General features: G+C 38.4%; 1 long non-coding RNA gene across 1 annotated transcript in view; it reads right to left on the bottom strand.

Moving 5' to 3' along the window:
* Positions 1-21,930, bottom strand: part of LOC117797468 — a 36,940-nt gene extending 15,010 nt beyond the window's left edge. Inside the window, exons 1-3 of the long non-coding RNA XR_004622471.1 lie at positions 21,820-21,930; positions 9,878-9,991; positions 6,436-6,515 (exon numbers count right to left, since the gene is read on the bottom strand). This is a non-coding gene — a long non-coding RNA (uncharacterized LOC117797468). The remainder of the gene's footprint in view (positions 1-6,435; positions 6,516-9,877; positions 9,992-21,819) is intronic.
* Between the last annotated feature and the right edge of the window lie 246 nt (positions 21,931-22,176).

The following is a 22,176-nucleotide window of genomic DNA, read 5'->3' as shown; positions in this document are numbered from 1 at the left end:
GCTGCTGTTTTCCAAGAAGCTAAGATAGTGCTTAGCATACAGTAGGTACAGAGTAAATAATTACTGACTATAAATAAGATAAGCCATACCACTACTCCCAAGCATGTTTTTCTCAAACCGTATGTTGCAAATATTTTTCAGAAAATAAGATCACCCTAGGTATATGGCACAAGGATTGATTTTGCGAGAAAAAAATCCAAATAGATAAAATGTCAAGTTGCGTGTCTTGCAGAATCGCCTGAGATAAGGTAAACGCCAGGAAATTTATTCTATTAAGTGAGAACATGAAACTTATCACAGTCGCTTTTAAGAGCAGGAAAACCCATCATTCTCTCTTCTGAGTCCCAGCCATTTCCTAAATGAACACATCTGTAATTTAAATCTTTTACCAGGTAAAATAAATTTTGGGAAGAGATGTGGATCTTTTCTTAACTGGGTCTACTGATTCAAATCCCCAAAAGTATCCATAGTTCCCTTCTAGTTTACCTCAACCCTTAGTGAGGGCCACAGATACTACCGTTATGCTTAAAAGGAGTGCTCCAAGAGTCTTTGACTACCATCTTCCACACATAAACAGATGGCAGCTTTTTTACCTTTAAGCAAAGGGACTCCTAATCCTCTTCCATTGCTTGTTGCTCTAATTATCAGAAAGTATTTCCTCATTCATAATCTGCCTGCAAGTGAAGGTCACTTATCTTAGCTTCCTCCTACAGAGATTAACTGATCTTCATCTTGATTCATATATTCAACTCTAATTCATTCTTTTCATCCCCAAACTGAATAACACCAGTTCATTTTACTTTCTTCATATAGGTCTTATTTTCCAGCCCTGCTATTAAGGAGGGCACGTATTGCACGGTGCACTGGGTATTATACGCAAGTAATGAATCATGGAACTTTACATCAAAAACTAGGGATGTACTGTATGGTGACTAACATAATATAATAAAAAAAAAAGTTCTCCATCCACTGGGTGGGATGACCTTTATGATGCAGGCCAGGCCAACTTCTCCACCCACTAAGCTGATTTCTTCTGGTAGCAATACTTCCCAACTTGTGTAAGTATCTGAAGGGTAGATTATCCCCACTCCCTGGGCAACAGTCTGGTCATTCAGAAATGCCTATTTTTGTCTTGGATCAAACTCTCTCTGGGTGTTAGAAGACTCCTCATTTTGCACCTAAAATATTCCTGAAAACATATACTGAAGTCCAGTGTTTTCCCCACTTGGAATTCCAGAAATGATTCTGGGAGATGAGGTCTCCATGAGAATATTTTAATTTTATGTTATTTTGATGCTTATCTAAACAAGACCTTTATGTAGGCATGCTATGAATCATCCGGATGGCCACCTTATAGTAGGATTGACATGTGATTCCTGGGCTTGACTGTGCTTTTGATTTAAGATCAAGGAGATTCCAAGCAGTGATACTTGGATTGTACTGGGCTTATGGGTAAAGAAGAGAAATAAAGGCCAGATGTGTGTTGTAAAAGCAAAGGTTTCATGCTACTATGAATAGGCAAAAAGGAGAGAAGGCTGGGTTACCACTCAGTAGTAAGGATCCCATTTTTTATTTAAGCTAATTTAAATCAAATTCCTGCTACTTACAACCCAAAGTGTCTAGACTAATGCAACTTCTAAATAAAATGAGTAAAAGTTTAAAAGTAGACCCACAAATAGAAAAGACTGGAAACAATCCTAGGGTCTATCAAGCAGAATAGGTAAAATAAACAATGGCATGTATATTCCCACCACAGGATGCTTGTCAGCTGTAAAAGAGAATGAGGACATTCTTACTATACTGATATAGAAAATTCTCCAGCATATACTAAGTGACAAGTGCATGGTGCAAAACAGTATATATCGTATGTTGTCATTTGTGTAAGAAAGGGGTAAAAACACAGATGTTTGCTTTCATCTCATAAAGAATCACTGCCTATAGGGTTGGGGGGCAGGGTATATTGTATTATAGGTGAGACTAAGACTTTTCTGGGGATTTCTTGTTATATCACTTTGACTTTTGAACCACATAAATGCATTACCTATTCACAACCATAATAATAGCAAATATATCAACAGATTATTAGAGGGAGTCATCAGTTTCCAGTGAACTAGGAAATATAACCCCTTATTAAACTTTTCACTTAGACACTCTTTTCTGTGATCTATTTCTAGTACTTGGTCTTTTTTTCCTTTACAATTGAACACAGTTTTCTACCTCAGAATGCCCAGAGCAGCTGGCTGCCTCAACAAACTCATCTCTTCTGAGAACAGTTTGAATAAATCCAACCAGAAAGTAAATTATGTATGTTTTCAACCTTTAGTTGGAATTAGAGTGAATTAGAGTATTTAGATAAAATTTGAATCCCATTAGTCCAGTTATTAAAAGGATAGTAATACTATATCTTTGTTGATCACATCTGAATAGGAAGGGACTAGCAAAATACTTTTCTAAACTGAATTAATCGTCCCCAACCAAGGTAGATAATAGTTAAGTCTAAGGCAGCTGTATTAATTTCAACATTACTTTCACCTTTTTGTTGATTACTCAATATTTGGATTTCATGGGTAAATCTTGCTTTGTTAATAATACCTTAGAACGAAATTTTACAGTATTGTTATTCATTTGGAGCTTTGACTTTATCTATTGTAAGGGTTCTTAACCTAGGATCCACAGGTAGAATTCAGAGAATCTATTAACTTGGGTAGGAAAAAATTACAACTTTACTTCTACTGACTTGTAACTGAAATGTAGCACATTCCTTTTCTTATGCTGTAAGCAACAGACCAAAGTAACATCAGCAACAGCTTTGACTTGGTCACCAAAAGAAATCACAGATACTTTCCTATCACATTAGACTTGTAGATATCTCAAAATATCATCATGCTCATTATTACTTCAAAATTATAATAGCTGTTAAACCCAACAATAAATCTTGTTATTTATTAAGTTCATAAAGACATATCTATATCTATGTAAAACTACATTACAGATTTTCAAATGGTTGGATAACTTTTTCCATGTGATTATCTTCTCGGTAATCCTATGTATTTTATTTGTGAAATAAGTGTAAAGCCCCATGACCTTGGATTAGGCAATGGTTTCTCAGACATGACACTGGAAGTGTAACAACTTTTTAAAAAGTAGATAAATTGGACTTTATTAAAATCAAAAACTTTTATGATTCAAAGAAAGTGAAAAGGCAACCCACAATATGGAAGAAAATATTTGCAAATCATATATCTGACAAGAGACCTGTTTCTACAACATATAAAGAACTCTTACAAACCAGTAATAAAATGACAACCCAATTTAAAAATGGGCAAAACATTTGAATATACATTTCTCTAAAGATATAAAAGTGGCCAATAAGCACATGAAAAGGTGCTCAAAATCATTAGTCATTAGGGAAATGCAAACCAAAACCACAATGAAATACTACTTTACACCCACTAGGATTGCTGTAATTTTTAAAAAGTTAATAGCAAGTGTTGGCACGGATGACAGAAATCAGAAACCCACATTGCTGGTGGGAATGTGAAGTGATGCAGTCACTTTGGAAAACAGTTTGGCAGCTCCTCAAAAGGTTAATCATGGAGTTATCATGTGATCTGGCAATTTCTACATATATGCCCAAGAGGAAAGAAAACATATGTCCACACAAAAACTTACACATAGGTGTTCATTGAAGCAGTTTTCATAATAGCCCAGAGGTGGAAATAACCCAAATGTCCATCACCTGGTGAATAGGTAAACAAAATGTGGTATTTCCACACACTAGACTATGATTCTGCCAAATAAGCCAAACACAAAAAGACAAATATTGTATGACTGCACAAACATGAGGTAACCCCAACAGTTAAATCCATAGACAGAAGTAGAATAGCGGTTACCAGGGACTGGGGGAGAGGGGAATTGGGCATTATTGTGTAATGGGTACAGATGATGAAAAATTCTGGAGATGGTGAGTGGTGATGGTTGCACAACAATATGAATGTACTTAATGCCACTGAACTGTATGCTTAAAATGGTTAAACCGGTAACTTCTAAGTTCTGCATATTTTACCACAATGAAAAAAAGGAATGAAGTACTAATACATGCTATAGTGTGAACGAACCTTGAAGACATTATGCTAAGTGAAAGAGCCAGACACAAAATCTACATATCACATCATCCCATTTATACGCTATATCCAGAAGAGGCACATCTATAGTGCTAGAAAGTAGACTGGTGGTTGCCCAGGGTAGGACAGTGGTCCGTTTCTCCCTGAGTGAGAGAGAGACAGAGAGAGCATGTGTGAGCAGGGGAGGGGCAGAGGGAGGGGGAGAGAGAGAATCCTAAGCAGACTCTGCGCTGAGCAGAGAGCCCAACACGGGGCTGGATCTCACAACCCCAAGATCACAGCCCCAGCGGAAACCAAGAGGCAGACGCTTAACCGACTGAGCCACGCAGGCACCCCTGAGCCTGCCTTTCTGATTGTGAAATAGTAGCCCTGGACTAGAATCGGGGGCAGAGAGAGCCCTCATCTTCTTAGCCACACCTAAGGATAGAGGTGCTATCACTAACCCGGGGTAAGGTGGGGGATGGGAGCAGGTTTGGCTTAAAAGACACAGAGTCTCATTTTTCTTACCAAGATAGAGTAGATTTTCTTGAATAAACATTTCTCCATTTTCTTTATGCCTTGAGACAATTTCTGGAGATTTTAAATGTTTGTGTGTGTTTTTTAAGAAATAGTTTTTTACCCGTTAAATAGTTGTTTTGCTGGGGGAATGTGCCAAACTTCTCTCACTGCCATTCCAGAAGTCTCACTTCCAATTTTTTTTAACCTCTTATTTTTCTCTTGCCTAATTAAATCATCCAGTATGTCCAGAATAATGTTAGATAGTAATAGTAAACATCCAGGTCTTGCTCCATACTTTAAAGTGAGAGGAAGGTTTAATTTTAATGACTCTGTCATTAAAGCTTATTCGCATCGAAAAGTCTTAAGGATCAGAATTTTGAGCTCCCTGCCTTAAGGAGCCATACTCAGAGTACCCAAATCACACTTCACACTGAGAAGAGTAGCTCCTTATTTAGGATGGTTTGTTCACAAGTATAGGCAAACAGTTACAATGGGATTTCTTGCTTCTGGTTTGACATCAGGTGACTTCTCTTGGCTTAAACTTTTGGCCCTCCACTAAGCACATCTTTAAAGTGACCACAGCCTGGGGCTGCCTACGCATAACTTCTTAACAGATGCTGCTTTATAAATATGACCTGTCTCTTCTGTCTTATCAGTCTATTCTCCACTGGTATCATTTCCCCGGCCAACAGCATGCTCAGGATTTAAGTAGCCTGAAATAACCTTCCCTTATAGCTGCTACTCTTTTGAGTTACTGTTGCCTCTATCCCTCTTGTTTCATGGTCCATGTTGAAAGGGTTCCTTTTCCTTTACTGTCTCTACTGACTTACCTTCACTTGCTACTTAGCCTCTTATTTAATTCATCCCTAATTCTCTGAGGTCTCTAAAAGTGACTTCCTAATGGCCTCATCTCTGTCTTCATTTTCTAGATCTTTTTACTGTATTTGACCCCATGGACCACACCTTCCACTTTCAAATTATTTTCCCTCCCTTGGCTTCATTGACAGTGTGCTCTCTATCCCCCTCTGTCCATTCCTTCAGGTTCCTTTGCTAGAGTCCTTCCCAAATTCTCAGTAAGTGTGGCTTCTCCTGTATTATGTCCTGGTGACATCATCCTCCCAGAAACCCTGGGAAAGCACTATCTGTGTTTTGCAGTTAAAAATATAATAAATAAAAATAAAACATTTTTGCATCCTAAACATATAACTTGGGATCTGATATCTTTCCTGAACTCTCCGTTGTTTCTTAACTGCCTCTAAACATTTCTATCTCCATACGTCCTCCGGAGAAGAGAAATGAGCTCTTGCCACTCGGCTAGATAATGTGCTGGGTACTTTCTATATATGCTCCCATTTAATCCTCTCACTAATTCTATAAGGCAGATATTATTGCCCTAGATCTATAGATATAGAAAACAAAAGTCAAAGGAGAAATTCCTTACCAAAAACCAAACCCACGTGTTTCCAATTTCTATCGTCATGCTCTTTTTGAAAATGTACCACGAGTTACAGGCAATATGTTCTAAAACCAAACTCACGATTCCCCTCTATTCTAAAACCAATTCTTCCTCCAGTTTTTTTATATTTCTGCTGATGATGCCATCACTGCTCCATTCAGTCACACTGGAAATTTTAGAGTCCTCCGCAACTTCTTTCTCTCCTTCTCTGCCCACATCCAACTAGTGGTCCTGTCTGGCACTGCCTTTTCATTTTCTCCCATCTGCCCTTCTCCTTTGTAGATCGATTTCTACCACCCTAATCTAGGCACTTCTATTGGCTACTGAACTGATTTTGTGGTATCTAATTTCACTTACCTTCCATTTGAACTGTCCAATCCATTTGCCCATCTTCCTCTAAGGCAAGTTCCATCTGTCTCTAGGCTCTCTTTTCCCATCTGTAGATGAAAGGATTGGTTGGATTATAATAGAGGCTCCCAACTTTTTCACAACCCAAAACTCCTTTTCTTTTGTTTTTAACTTGTGGAGTCCATGATTAGAAAAAATTTCTGATGTTAAAATTTTCATTTGCTAAGAAACAATTAACTTGTTCTCCCATTTAAAAAAATAATCAGGGGGGCCTAGGTGGCTCAGTCAGATAGGCATTCAACTCTTGATTTCAGCTCAGGTCCTGGTCTTAGGATCATGGATTCAGTCCCTGCATCTGGGCTCTGCACTCAGCAGGGAGTCTGCTGGAGATTCTCTCCCTTTGCCCCTCTCCCCACTCACTCACACACACACACACACACACACACACACACTCTCTCTCTCTCTCTCTCTCTGTGTGTCTAAAATAATAAATAAACCTTTACAAAATAAAAATAAATAATCAGACTTTCATAACTGCCAATCAATGCTTCTGATCAGTGTCCCAGTTTGATCAATTCTAGCCCAAAACAAATAACATTGACATTGTAGTTGAAATGTACAGCCTTATTATGGAGAAGTGCATGGCTCCCCTTAGTTTTTCTGAAATCTTGACAATCCCTCCAGAACCTTCACTGTGGTTGCCAGTGCCCCCTGGATGGTAACCATCGGGTACGTAATCTCTAAGGAATCTTTTAGCACTACCAATCTGTGATTCCTAAAGTACAGCACTGATCATGTATCTTCCCTGTTGATTATTTTGTAAGGGCTCCCCATTGCCTCCTAAATTAACTACAAACTACTTAGCCTGGAATTCAAAGCCTGCCACGCTCCAGCCCTAACATAATGATTTTTTAAATTGTGAGCTGACAGCCGTGCTTGCATGAGCAACAAACTATTAAGTGCAAGCATACATGCAGAGTTTACTGTTCTAATCACAAATAAAACTGACAACAAAGTTAATCTGACACATACTTAATGATATACCTAATGGTTATTGTGTTGGGTGGTAATTAGTCATAAATGGTAAGCAGTTCGCATAAATGATTGTAATTAGTATTACTTTTCCACACTCAGACCAATTTTTCCAGTTTCCTTCCATACTATTAGTTCTTCAGCATCCCTAATCAGCATCCGTGCTGACAATTTTCGCTGATACCATGTACCATTTAATCATCGTCATCACATACATGCACACACTCTTCCATACATTATGAGACAAAAGGTCCTGGCTCTTCCTCTCCAGCAGCTGAGGTTTTGCTGTGCTCCTACCCCCACTGCCTCCCGCTGCCTGGGACTGAGGTCCCCATGATAGGGTCACGTGCTTTGTCTCCTTTCTCCTCCCCAGCCCCCAAGCCCAAAGCCTCTTCTACTCATCCCTATACTTGGGGTGCTCTGAGTCGCTCATCTCTATTTCATCACCAGAAGGCTTGAAGCTGCAGAAATTCAGTCCCTAACAATTATATTGTTTCAGAGAGCAGAGGAAAGACTACATTACATTTCCTGGATTGTGTTGATGGAGGGGAAAGGTCAATAAGAGAAGGGCCTTTCAGGGTTGTCAGTCCTGGATAGAAAGCATAATAAAAGGAGGCTCAGAGAGGAGAGATGTATTTACATCAGAATATGGTCATGGCTAAAACTTCAGAATTCCAAACACAGGTATTAAAATGAAGGCAAATAAGATCTCAATTATACAGTTATTTGAAAATATTCAGGTGACTTCTTAAAGTCAGTACTCATATTTGCTGTATTAAGTACAAAGGCTCCTGAACCAGAAGTCAGAAGAGCAGGAGAGCAGTACTGGGCATATTTCCCTTACTGGCTCACAGTGTGACAGTGAGCAAGCCAATGGCCTCTCTAATTGTGCATCTGTTAAATGGGTTTTAATCCCAATGGTGTTGCTGTTTGACTAGGTGCCCAGCCTTAAACCTTCAGAGACATCCTCAACGCCTGTCATGCATACCTTATCTCATTGGCCACCAAGTCCTGTAAACACTGGTTCCTAAATAACTTGAATTAATCTGTTTCTCTCTATCCCTACTGCCAGCATCTTAGTTGAGGCCACCACCATTTCTCATCTGGACCACTGTGATAGCCTTCTAACTGGTCTCATTTACATTCATGCTATTTTCAAATCCATTTTCCTGATGGCATCTAGACTGATCACTTTTTAAATTTATTTAAAATTTGCATAACATAAAATTAAACATTTTCAGCATGCAATTCAAAGGCATTTAGTATATTCCCAGTGTTATGCAACCATCACTTCTTTTTATTCCAGAACATTTTCATCACTCCAAAAGGTAATCCCACACCCACTAAGCAGTCACTACCCATTCTCCCTTCTCCCAGCCCCTGGAAACCACTAATTTGCTTTCTGTCTCTATAAATGTACCAATTCTAGATTATTTCATATAAATGGAATCATATAATATGTGACCTTTTCTGTTTGGTTTCTTTTGATTAGCATGTTTTTGAGGTTCATCCATGCTGTAACATGTATCAGTACATCATTTCTTTTCATGGCCAAATAATATTCCACTGTATGGATAGACCACATTTGTTTATCCACTCATCAGTTGATAGACATTTGTTATTTTCTTCCACCTTGAGGTTAAAGTGAATAGTGCTGAAATGGACATTTGTATGCATGCATTTGTTTAAATATGTTTTCAATTCTTTTGTAGGAATGGAGTTGCTGGTTCATATGGTGATTCTATGTTTAACATTTTGGACCCAGTGTTTTCCAAAACAACTGCACCATTTCACATTCCCACTACCAGCATGTTGGCCATTTATTTATATTCATTGGAGAAATGTCTATTTAAGTCCTCTGACTACTCCTTAATCAGGTTGTTTGTTGTTGAGTTATAAGAGTTCTTTATTGTGGATACTAAACCCTTAATAGATGTATGATTTGCAAATATTTTCTCCTATTCTTTAGGTTGTCTTTTTACTATCTTGATAGTGGCCTCTGAAGCACAAAAATTTTGAATTTTGACAAACTCCATTTTATCCATTTTTCCTTTTATTGCCTGTGTTTTGATGTCATATCTAAGAATCCATTGCCAAATCCAATGACATGAAGATATATTCCTATGTTTTCTTCTAAGAGTTTTATACTATTAGTTCTTACATTTAAGGCTTTGATCCATTTTTAGTTAATTTTTGTATATGGTCTGAACTAGGGGTCCAACTTCAAACTTTTGCATGTGGCTATTCAGTTTTGCAAGAACTATTTGCTGAAAAGACTATTACTTCCTAACTGAATGGTCTGAGCACCCTTGTCAAAAATCAATTGACAATAGGTACACGAATCTATTACTGGACCCTCGATTCTATCCCACTGATCTATATGTCCATCCATTTGTCAGTATCACACTGCTTTGATTACCGTAAGTTTGTAGTAAGTTTGAGTCATCCAATGTAATTTTTGCTTTTCAAAACTGTTTTGATTTTTGGGGTCCCTTACAATTCCACATGACTTGTAGGATCTGTTTTTCCATTTCTGCAAAAAAAAAAAAAGACCAATGAAGTTTTGATAGGGATGACATTGAATCTGTAGATTGCCTTGGATAGTATCACCATTATAATAATATTAAGTCTCCCAATCCATGTACATGAGGTATCTCCATTTATTTAGGTCTTTATATTTCTTTCGAATATGTTTGGTAGTTTTCAGAGTATAAGTTTTACACTTTTTAAATTCAATTCTTTCCTAAACATGTTATTCTTTTTCATGCTATTGTAAATGAAATTGTCTTCACACTTTCATTTTAAGATGACTAACCACTAGAGTACAAAAATTCAACATATTTTCAGGTGTTGATTTTGTATACTACAACTTTGTTGAATTAATGTATTAGCTCTAATTTTTTGTAGATTCTTTAGGATTTTTTATATATAATTTCATATCACCTGAAAACTGAGTTTCCTTTCTTCCTTTCCAATATAGATACTTTTTTTCCCTTGCCTAACTGCCCTAGCTAAAACTTCCAGTACAATGTTAAAACAGAAGTGGTGATAGTGGGCATCCTTCTCTTGTTCCTGACCTTAGGGGAAAAGCTTTTAGTCTTTCACCATTGAATATTATATTAGCTAAGCATTTTTCATATAGAGCTTTTATATTGAGGAACTTTCCCCTATTTCTAGTTTGTGAGTGTTTTTATCATAAAAGGATATCGGGTTTTGTCAAATGTCCTTTCTGTGTTAACTGAGGTGTGCTTTTTTCCCTTTGTCTATTAATGTGGTATATTACGCCAAATGATTTTCATATGTTGAACCATCCTTGCAGTCCTAGGATCAACCCCACTTGGTTATAGAGTATAAACTTTAAGATACTGCTGGATTCAGTTTGCTGATATTTTGTTGGGTGAATTTTGTTGAGGATTTTTACATCTATATTCATAAGGGATATTGGTATTATAGCTTTATTTTTTTTATTTTAATGTTTTTTTATTATATTATGTTAGTCACCATACAGCACATCACCGGTTTCGGATGTAAAGTTCGATGATTCATTAGTTGCGTATAACACCCAGTGCATCATGCTATACATGCCCTCCTTACTACCCATCACCAGTCTATCCCATTCCCCCAGCCCCCTCCCCTCTGAAGCCCTCAGTTTGCTTCTCAGAGTCCANCCATAGTCTCTCATGTTTCATTCCCCCCTCTGATTAACCCCCCTTTCTTTATCCCTTTCTTCCCCTACCGATCTTCCTAGTTCTTATGTTCCATAGATGAGAGAAATCATATAATAATTGTCTTTCTCTGCTTGACTTATTTCACTTAGCATTATCTCCTCCAGTGCCGTCCATGTTGCAGCAAATGTTGAGAACTCGTTCTTTCTGATATCTGAGTAATATTCCATTGTGTATATGGACCACAACTTCTTAATCCGGCCATCTGTTGAAGGGCATCTCGGTTCCTTCCACAATTTGGCTATTGTGGACAATGCTGCTATGAACATTGGGGTGCATATGGCCCTTCTCTTCACTACGTCTGTATCTTTTGGGTAAATACCCAGTAGTGCAATGGCTAGGTCATAGGGTAGCTCAATTTTTAACTTTTTAAGGGACCTCCACACTGTTTTCCAGAGTGGCTGTACCAACTTTCATTCCCGCCAACAATGTAGGAGGGATCCCCTTTCTCCACATCCTCTCCAACAATTGTTGTTTCATGCCTTGTCTATTTTTGCCATTCTAACTGGCATAAGGTGGTATCTTAGTGTGGTTTTGATTTGAATTTCCCNTGAATTTCCCTGATGGCTAATGATTTTGAACATTTTTTCAAGTGTCTGTTAGCCATTTGTATGTCATCATTGGAAAAGTGTCTGTTCATATCTTCTGCATATTTAATGATTTGTTTATTTGTTTCTCATGTATTGAGTTTGAGAATTTCTTTGTAGATCTTGGATACCAGTCTTTTATCTGTGGTGTCCTTTGCAAATATATTCTCCCATTCCGTGGGCTGTCTCTTAGTTTTTTTGACTGTTTCCTTGGCTGTGCAGAAGCTCTTTATCCTGATAAAGTCCCATAAGTTCATTTTATCTTTTATTTCTCTTGCCTTTGGAGATGTGTCGTGAAAAAGGTTGCTCTGGCCGATGTCATAGAAGTTGTTGCCTATGTTCTCCTCTAGAATTTTGATGGATTCCTGTCTCACATTGAGGTCTTTCATCCATTTGGAGTTTATTTTTGTGTATGGTGTGAGAGAGTGGTCAAGTTTCATTCTTTTGCATGTAGCTGTCCAATTTTCCCAGCACCATTTATTGAAGAGACTGTCTTTTTTCCACCGGATGTTTTTTCCTGCTTTATCAAAGATTAGTTGCCCAAAGAGCCGAGGGTCCATTTCTGGGTTCTCTATTCTGTTCCATTGGTCGATGTGTCTGTTTTTGTGCCAGTACCATGCTGTCTTTGTGATCACAGCTTTGTAGTACAGCTCGAAATCCGGCATTGTGATGCCCCCAGCTTTGTTTTTCCTTTTCAACAGTTCCTTGGAGATTCGGGGCCTTTTCTGGTTCCATACAAATTTAAGGACTATTTGTTCCAGTTCTTTGAAAAATGTCCTCGGTATTTTGATCGGGATAGCATTGAAAGTGTAGATTGCTCTGGGTAGTATGGACATTTTAACTATGTTAATTCTTCCAATCCATGAGCATGGAATATTTTTCCATCTTTTTATGTCTTCCTCAATATCTTTCAAAAGTGATCTATAGTTTCTAGGATATAGGTCCTTTACGTCTCTGGTTAAGTTAATTCCAAGGTAACGTATGGTTTTTGGTGTTATTGTAAATGGGATGGATTCCCTAATTTCTCTTTCTTCAGTCTCGTTATTCGTGTATAGAAATGCAACTGATTTCTGGGCATTGATTTTGTATCCTGCCACCTTACTGAATTGTTCTATAACTTCTAATAGTTTGGGAGTGGATTCCTTTGGGTTTTCCATATAGAGTATCATGTCATCTGCAAAGAGAGACAGTTTGACTTCTTCTTTGCCGATTTGGATACCTTTGATCCCTTTTTGTCTTCTGATTGCTGTTGCAAGGACTTCTAGTACTATGTTGAATAATAGTGGCGAGAGTGGGCATCCTTGTCGTGTTCCTGATCTTAAGGGAAAGGCTTCCAGCTTTTCCCCATTGAGAATAATGCTTGCAGTAGGCTTTTCATAGATGGCTTTTATGAGATTGAGAAATGTACCCTCTATTCCTACACTCTGAAGGGTTTTAATCAGGAAAGGATGCTGTATTTTGTCAAATGCTTTTTCTGCATCAATTGAGAGGATCATATGGTTCCTGAGTCTTTTCTTGTTGATATGATGTAACACGCAGATCGATTTGCGAATGTTGAACCATGCTTGCATCCCAGGTATGAATCCCACTAGGTCATGATGGATAATCCTTTTAATGTACTGTTGGATTCTATTAGCAAGGATCTTGTTGAGGATTTTGGCATCCATATTCATTAGAGAAATCGGTCTGTAATTCTCCTTTTTGAGGGGGTCTTTGCCTGGTTTGGGGATCAAGGTAATATTAGCCTCATAGAATGAGTTTGGTAGCTTTCCTTCTGTTTCTATTTTTTGAAATAGCTTTAGGAGAATAGGTATTATTTCTTCTTTGAATGTTTGGTAGAATTCCCCAAGAAAACCGTCCGGGACTGGAGTTTTGTTATTTGGAAGGTTGTTTATCACTGACTCAATCTCTTCATAATTAATTGGCCTGATTAAGAAATCAATTTCTTCCTGTTTCAGTCTTGGTAGTTTATAGGTTTCCAGGAAGGCCTCCATCTCTTCCAGATTGCTTAATTTATTGGCATATAGCTGTTGATAAAAGTTTCTAATAATCCTTCCAATTTCATTGGTGTTGGTCGTGACCATTCCTTTTTCATTCATAATTTTATTAATTTGGGTCCTTTCTGTATTCTTTTGGAGGAGTCTTGCCAGCTGTTTGTCAATTTTATTGATTCTCTCAAATAACCAGCTTCTAGTCCTGACNAGCTTCTAGTCCTGTTGATCTGCTCTACTGTGGTTCTGGTCTCTAATTCATTGATTTCTGCTCTAATCTTGGTCAACTCCTTCCTTGTCAGTGGGTTAGGCCTGTCCCTCTGTTGCTGTTCCAGTTTCTTGAGGTGAGAATATAGAAACTGCATTTTAGATTTTTCTATTCTTTTGAGTGAGGCTTGGATGGCTATGTATTTCCCCCTTAGGACTGCCTTTGCAGTATCCCATAGGTTTTAGACCGTTGTGTTTTCATTCTCCCTGGTCTCCATAAATTGTTTAAATTGATATTTGATTTCCTGGTTTATCGAGTCATTCCTGAGCAGGATGGTTCTTAGTCTCCAAGTGTTTGAGTTTGTGGTCTGAGAATATGCAGGGGATAATTTCAATCTTTTGGTATTGGCTGAGACCTGTTTTGTGTCCCAGAGCATGATCTATTCTTGAGAATGTTCCATGGGCATTTGAATAGAATGAGTATTCTTTGGTTCTGGGGTGTAGTGTTCTATATATATCTATGAGGTCCAACTCGTCGAGTATGGCATTCAATGCTCTCATTTCTATGTTGGTTTTCTGCTCCAGTGCTCTATTGATTTCTGATAGTGGGGTGTTGAGGTCCCCTACTATTACTGTGTTCTTATCTATATGTCTCTTTATTTTGGTTAAGAGTTGGCTTGTGTATCTTGCTGCTCCCCTGTTGGGGGCATATATATTTATAATTGTCATATCCACTTGTTGGATACATCCTTTAGAATAATATAGTGCCCTTCTGTGTCTCTAACTATAGTCTTTAGTTTAAAATCCAATCTGTTGGATATGAGAATTGCTACCCCAGCTTTCTTTTGAGGTCTATTGGCGTGAAAGATGGTATCCCATCCCTTTCAGTCTGAATGTATCTTTAGGTTCAAAATGAGTCTCTTGTAGACAGCAAATGGATGGGTCATGTCTTTTTATCCAATCTGCAACCCTGTGGCGTTTTATGGGAGAGTTTAAGCCATTTAGATTGATAGAGATTATTGACAGATATGATTTTAATGATGCCATTTCTCTTTAAAGTCTTTGTATCGGTTGTGACTTGCTGCTCTGTATCACTCTTGGGGCCTTTTTACCTTTATAGAGCCCCCCTTAATATCTCCTGTAGGGCTGGTTTCGTGGTTACGAAATTGGTTAATGATTGGCGATTTTGGAACGTCTTTATTTCTCCATCAATTCTGAATGACAGCTTTGCTGGATAAAGGATCCTTGGCTGCATGTTTTTCTCTGAAAGAGCTTTAAAAATCCCCCCCAACCCTTTCTCTCATTCCAGGTTTGTGTAGACAGGTCTTACGTAATTCTGATACCTTTGCCTTGGTACGTGAGAAATTTCTTTGCCCTGGCCCCTTTCAATATTGTATCCTTAGATTGAATATTTGTGAATTGCACTATGACGTGACGTGGTGTAGGTTTGTCATGGTTGAGTTTGGGTGGGGTCCTCTCTGCCTCTTGGACACGAATGCTTGTTTCCCTTGCTAGATTAGGGAAGTTTTCAGCTACAATTTGTTCAAATATCTCTTCTAGACCTCTGTTTTTCTCCACCCCCTCGGGGATGCCGATGATTCGGACATTGGAACGTTTCATTGAGTCAGTAATCTCCCGTAACCTACATTCTTGAGTGTGGATTTTTTTGAGTGCAGATTCTATTTTAACTTTCTCTTCTACTAACCCATCCTCCAATTCACTGATACGTTCTTCTTCCTCATTCATCCTGGCCGTCAGAGCCTCTAGTTTTGACTGCATTTGGCTCATAGAATTTTTAATTTCTGCCATATTCTCTCATTTCCGCCCTTAGAGATTCTATATTCTCATTAACATTTTCGTTAATACTTTTTTCAAGCCTACACATCATCTTGATCATTGTTACTCTGAATTCCATTTCTGATAATCTGGTTATATCCATATCCATTAGTTCTGTGCCAGAGGCCACAGACTCATTGTCTTTTCTTTGCTGGGGGGGGATTTCTCCTTTTCATCATTCTGATGAGGAGAGTTTGCGGGTTGTCCAGAGCCCAAATTATTGATCGGAACCCAGGCTGTGCGCCCTTGTTTTATAGGGATCTTAGGGATGTGGGCTTCTTGATTTTTCAGCCTGCCTTATGGGGGAAGGGCCTGCCGCGCCGATACTCAGGCAACCCTGTTTGGGTAGAGTCTTCGTGTCCCTTGGGAGGGGGATGGGGATGGGCACACTGTGAGCCAGTATTTCCAGGCTGTTGTTCTCTGGCAACTTTCCCTGGAGGTTTGCTGTGCCTCTTCTGAGAGTCAGAGCAGCAGTGGCTGAATCTCAGCCTCTGTCTCAGAACAGAGGGATCGCGGACCATTCTCCACTGATGTTCTGGCCACTTTAACTCTGTTACTGTTGGTGCTGCTCAACCCTGCAGCGTCCCGGGATGTGCGCCCCACACCCGGCGTCCCAGCCCTCACTTCCAGGGCCGGTGCGTCTCTGTCCTTTGTGTTTCTAATGCCGCCAGCCGCCCCCGCGCGCTCCCGGAGCTCCTGGTCTCAGTCTGGTTCCAGTGAGCACACTGGAGTTCCATGAGAAGTCTGGTGGCGCGCGCTTTCCGGCTCACAGTCTCAGTCTGCTCTCTCGCAGGTGCCGGTCCGCGAGTCCGCCCGCTCCCCTGTGCAGGTGGCTACCTCTTCCCGGCGCCCGAACGCAGTGGCTCACTCCCCCTTCCGTTTATCTTCCGATATCTGTGCGCGGTTTCATGGCTCCCCGTTTCGTACCTCAATACTCAGTGCTGCAGATGTTCATTTGTAGAGATCCAGATGTATCTTCCTGCATCTCAGGCTGATTCCGTGGATGTTCAGGCTGGTCTGGTACCTATCCAGCTCGACTCAGGGGACCGGCTGAAAAAGGGGTCCCCTACTCCTCTGCCATCTTAACTCCTCCCTCATAGCTTTATTTTCTTGTGATGTCTTTTTTTAAAGTTTTTATTTGAACTCCAGTTAGTTAACATACAGTGTAATATTAGTTTCAGGTGTACAGTTAGTGATTCAACACTACCATACAACACCCAGTGCTCCTGACAACAAGTGCACTCCTTAACCCCCATCCCCTACTTAACCCATCTCCCCACCCGCTTCCCTTTCTGGTAACCATCAATTTGTTCTCTATAATTAAGAGTCTGTTTCTTGGTGTGCCTCTCCCTTTTTTAATCCCTTGCTCATTTGTTTTGTTTCTTAAATTCCACGTAGTAGTGAAATCATATGGTACTCATCTTTGTCTACTTATTTCATTTAGCATAATACTCTCTAGCTCTATCCATTTTGTTGCAAATGGTAAGATTTCATTCTTTTTTATGGCTGAGTAATATTCCACTATATATATGTATATGTACATATACATGTACATATATATACATACACACACCACATCTTCTTTATCCACTCATCGGTCAGTGGACACTTGGGTTATGCCCATGATTTGACTATTGTAGATAGTGTTGCTATAAACATCACAGTGCATGTATCCTTTTGAATTAGTATTTTGTATTCTTTGGGGAAATACCTAGTAGTGCAATTGCTGGAACATACAGTGGTTCTATTTTTAAAGATTTTATTTATTTATTTAATTATTTAAGAGAAAGAGAGAGTGTCTATTTTGTCTGATATCAGTATGGCCATACCGGCTCTTTTGGTTTTACTATTTGCATGGAATGTCCTTTCCCTTTCTTTTATTTTCAACCTATTTGTGTCTTTAGATCTAAAGTTTCTCTTCTATGGATGGATAGTTGGACTATGTTTGTTTATTCATTCTGCCAATGTCTGCCTTCTAATTGGAGAGTTTAAACTATTTTATCTTAAGTGATTAGTGGGGCACCTGGCTGGCTCAGTTGGTAGAGCATGTGAGTGACTCTTGATCATGGGGCTGTGAGTTTGAGCCCCATGATGATCATAGAGATTACTTTTTTAAAAAGTTTAAAAAATGAATATAGTAATTATTGATAAGAAAGGACTTAACTTTTGCCATTTTGTTGTTTTCTATAAGTCTTATACTTTTTTTTCACGCCTTAGTTTCTCCATTACTGCCTTCTGTTGTGACCAATTTTTTTTCTAGTGTACCACTTTGATTCTCTCTGTTATTTTCTGCACATTTTTTGTTTTTTTTCTTAGTACCTACCCTGAGGATTACTATTAATATCTTAACTTCACAAGAATTCATTTTAAATTAGGACCAACCTCCTTTCAACAGTATGCAAAATTTTGTTCCCTTTATGGGAACTCATTCCACCCTTTATGTTATTGCCACAAACTTCATCTATAGACATTGTGTGTCCATTAACAAAGATTTATAATTATCATTTTAAACATTTGCTTTTTAAATAATATAGAAAAAAGAGAGAATTTAAAACTAAAAATGCAATACTACTCTCTTCCATTTATCTTCGTGGCTATCTTTACTGCTCCTCCTTATTTCTTTGTTTGGCTTCTCGTCATTGTTCATTTCAGACTAGAGGACTCCCTTTAGCATTTCTTATAAGGTAGGGCTACCAGTGACAAACTCAGCTTTTGTTTATCTCGTGATATCTTAATTTTTTCTTCATTTGTGAAGGATAGTTTTGTGGGATATAGAATTTTTGGTTTACAATTCTTTCTTTTAGCACTTTACATATGTCATACCAGTGCCTTCTGCCCATCATAGTTTCTGAGGATAAATTGGCTGTTAATCCAATTGAGTATCCTTTATATATGATGAGTTAGTTCTCTCTCGCTGACTTTAAGACTTACTCTTTCGCTTTTATTTTGACAATCTGATTATAATGTGTCTTGGTGTGGATCTCTTTGAGTTTATACCAGCAATTCTTCCTCTTTTCTTTTTCTCTTCCTCTGAGACTCTCATTAACAATATATTCGTTTGTTTGAAGGTCTCCATCAGGTTTCTCAGCCTCTGTACATTTTTCATTATTTTTTCTTTATGTTTCTCAGATTTGATAATATCAATTGACCTATCTTCACGTTGATAATTATTTTTTATGCCTGATTAAATCTGCTGTGGAACCCCTCTACTGAGTTATTCATTTTAGTTTTTATACTTTTCAGTTCCAGAATTTCTATTTCCTTCATTTTTATAATTTCTATCTCTTTATTGATATTATCTATTTGGTGAGACATTGTTCTCCTGGTTTCCTTTAGTTCTTTTCCCATGGCTTCCTTTAGATCTTTGAGCACATTTAAGACAGTTGATTTAAAGTCTTCACATAGGAAGTCCAATATCGAACTTCCTCAGGGGCAGTTTCTGATAATTTATTTTTTTTCCTGTACATGCAACCACTAATCTGTTCATTTTTAAAAATTAGTATTTCAAGAATATTATATAAATGAAATCACTCAGCACATTTTTCTCTAAAAAAAAGTAGATCTTAGTTGAAAAAAATAAAAATATACCATTGAGAGAATGATGGCCAAAGTAAATGGCTGTAAAGGTTACCTGGAGTATAGAAGTTGGGAGTCCCTCAGATGCCTAAATAGATGATATATGTACCATGGATCATGGCAAGGGAGAGGGGAAAATCATGGGGGAGGGGAAATGGTCTTTGAGGTGGGTGGGGAAATAATATGGATAGCAGTCACCATGTGTTGAACAATATTTTGTGCCAGGCATTGGTCCAAGGGTTTTATGTATACTATTTCTTTCCTTTCTCCTAACAACCCTGTCTGGTACATTCTATTATTGTCCTTCTTTTAAAAAGGAAGAAACTGAATTTCAGAAAGATTAAGTAACCTGCCCAGTTTTATACAACTAGTAAGGTTCAGAGCCAGAAATCAAACCCATTTTGTGTGACTATAGTGTAGGTTGTCCACATGAAGCCATTGTTTCACTGTAGAGGCTTGGATCAAGAAGGGGGAAGGGTTTCTGTAAGGGTTGTGGACTTCTAGAAGTAGTGCTAGGAGATAGAGAGACAATAACCTAGAAAAAGCAAAGAGGAGTACCTGGCTGGCTCAGTCAGTAGAGCCTGCCATTCTTGATCTGAGGGTTGTAAGTTTGAGCCCCACATTAGGTGTAGAGATTACTTAGAAATAAAATCTTGAAAAAAAAGGAAGAAAAAAAGAAAAAGCAAAGAAAGACAAGAAGGGGTCTCAACCCTTTAGGAGTGAAGTCTCTGTTACTTAGAATCTCTGAGGCAACTACCGCAGCAGAGCAACCAACCACTCTGCTGTTCTGATGATCAGAACACAAGCTCTGGTTCAGATCAAACTGAGTACAGATCTGTACTCTGCTACTTTCTCTCACTGTATGACCTTGGGAAGGTTAATTAAACTGCTCTGGGCCTCAGTTTCTCATCTGTAAAATGGAAGTGATGGAGAAGATGATGATAAAATAATAACAATGATAATAATAATGTAATACATGCCTTATCAAAGTACCTGTGAGAACTAAATGAGCTAATGGATGTAAAACACCCACCAGAGGGCTTGGCAATATTAAGTGCTTGATATTTGTGTGTGTGTTTGTGTGTTTGTATACACATGTGTACATGTGGAGAAAGAGAGAGCATGAATGTACATGTGCCCCTTGTGTTTCTTTACTGCAGTATGGGGCTCTCCAGAAGCATGGATTCATGTACAGAACATATTGTGATACTAGACTCACCTTTGTATACCTCTTCAGGGCTTAGAAGTGTAAGTCAATCAAAGCAGGAGATGGAAGAAAGAACATCTGAGAAGGTGAACAGGGTTGAATCCTAGGGAAGAAATGAGTAGAACAAACACCCCATGGTGGGGCCTGGGAAATCTGAGTTACAGGCCAAGGGAAATGTCAGGAGATAAATTTCAACTGGATCGCAAGAGTCAGGCCTGAAGAACCAGTCAGAAAGGACATTATCTCCATAAAGAGCAAGAACAACAGATAATATATAGCAAACCATGAATCAAAACTTTAAAAGCCAAGATCAGAAATAGATGATGTTATGGAAGAATATGAAAACCAGGGGAAGAAAGCTAGGTGAATAACTTCAGGCCCGAAGGTCTTACATAATGCTCAAGCTCAGCTGTAAATTAGGAACTGTGCTTCCTAAGCAGGGAGAGGGCGAGTAATTAAGCCAAAGGAACCTCTTTATAAGTGTAGCTTGATAATGCTTCATGACCATGCCTTGCTGACCTGTCCTTCATTTGTGTTTATTTTCCTGAAACCACAGAAGTTTCTTATGCTCTAAAACCAGGGTTGGCAAACTATGGACTATGGGCCAATTCAGGTCTACTTCCTATTTACTGCAGCATTATTTAAAATAGCCAAGACATGGAAGCAACCTAAGTGTCTATCAATAGATGAATGGATAAGGAAAGTGTGGTATATATGCACAGTGGAATATTACACAGCCATAAAATGGATATAAATATAGTTTTATTGAAACACAGGCATAATCATTGATTTATGTACTGTCTATGGCTGTTCCTGTGCAATGACAGTGGAGTTGAGTCAGACACTGTATGGCCAACAAAGCTAAAAGTACTATTTGGTCCTTTTTTACAGAAAAAGTATCCTAGCCCCTGGTCTAAAAGCACTGGCAGAATGTGATACTTTCCATGGCTTATGACTAAGAAAGGGTACTTAAAGAATTAGTTACATTTTTAAGGCCATCACCTAAAGAAGAGACCCTTCCTCTTACTTAGATGAGGATAGTCAATAAAATCAGGAGATATATGTGTGCGTGTGTATATATATGTATATATAAACATATATATAAAATCTCAAACAATGGTTAACTTAAAATCAAAGCAAAAAGATAGATTCTATTACAGAACTTTTGATAGCAAATTTCACTAATTTTGATTTGTCTAATGTTAAGATTACTGGGCTTGTGAACTACTGACCTCATTCAACACAAGCAAATAGTTGTGATGTTTACCAGGGAGCGAAATTTCATTGAAGTCTATTTCCCAACTGCTGCAGAGCTGATTCTTTGAAAATACCAGGCTTTATTGGATTGCAGGACACAGACCTGAAAAATCAATATTAAGTTGTACTTTGATACCATTCAATAGTATCCCAAATTTGGTAAAAACCAGTATGCACCTGGTTTTCAGAAATTACCAAGACCTAAACAGACATGGTCATTGACTATGATCAACAAATTCATATTCCTTGCATACACCCTGGCCTTGAGTAATAAGGGGTAATAGAAACCAATGTGGAATTACAACCAACCTCAGGAGCCCCATAAACCTTGC

The sequence above is a fragment of the Ailuropoda melanoleuca genome, chromosome X (assembly GCF_002007445.2).
Source record: "Ailuropoda melanoleuca isolate Jingjing chromosome X, ASM200744v2, whole genome shotgun sequence".
Lineage (NCBI taxonomy): Eukaryota > Metazoa > Chordata > Mammalia > Carnivora > Ursidae > Ailuropoda > Ailuropoda melanoleuca.
This window is presented reverse-complemented; position numbering and strand designations above follow the sequence as displayed.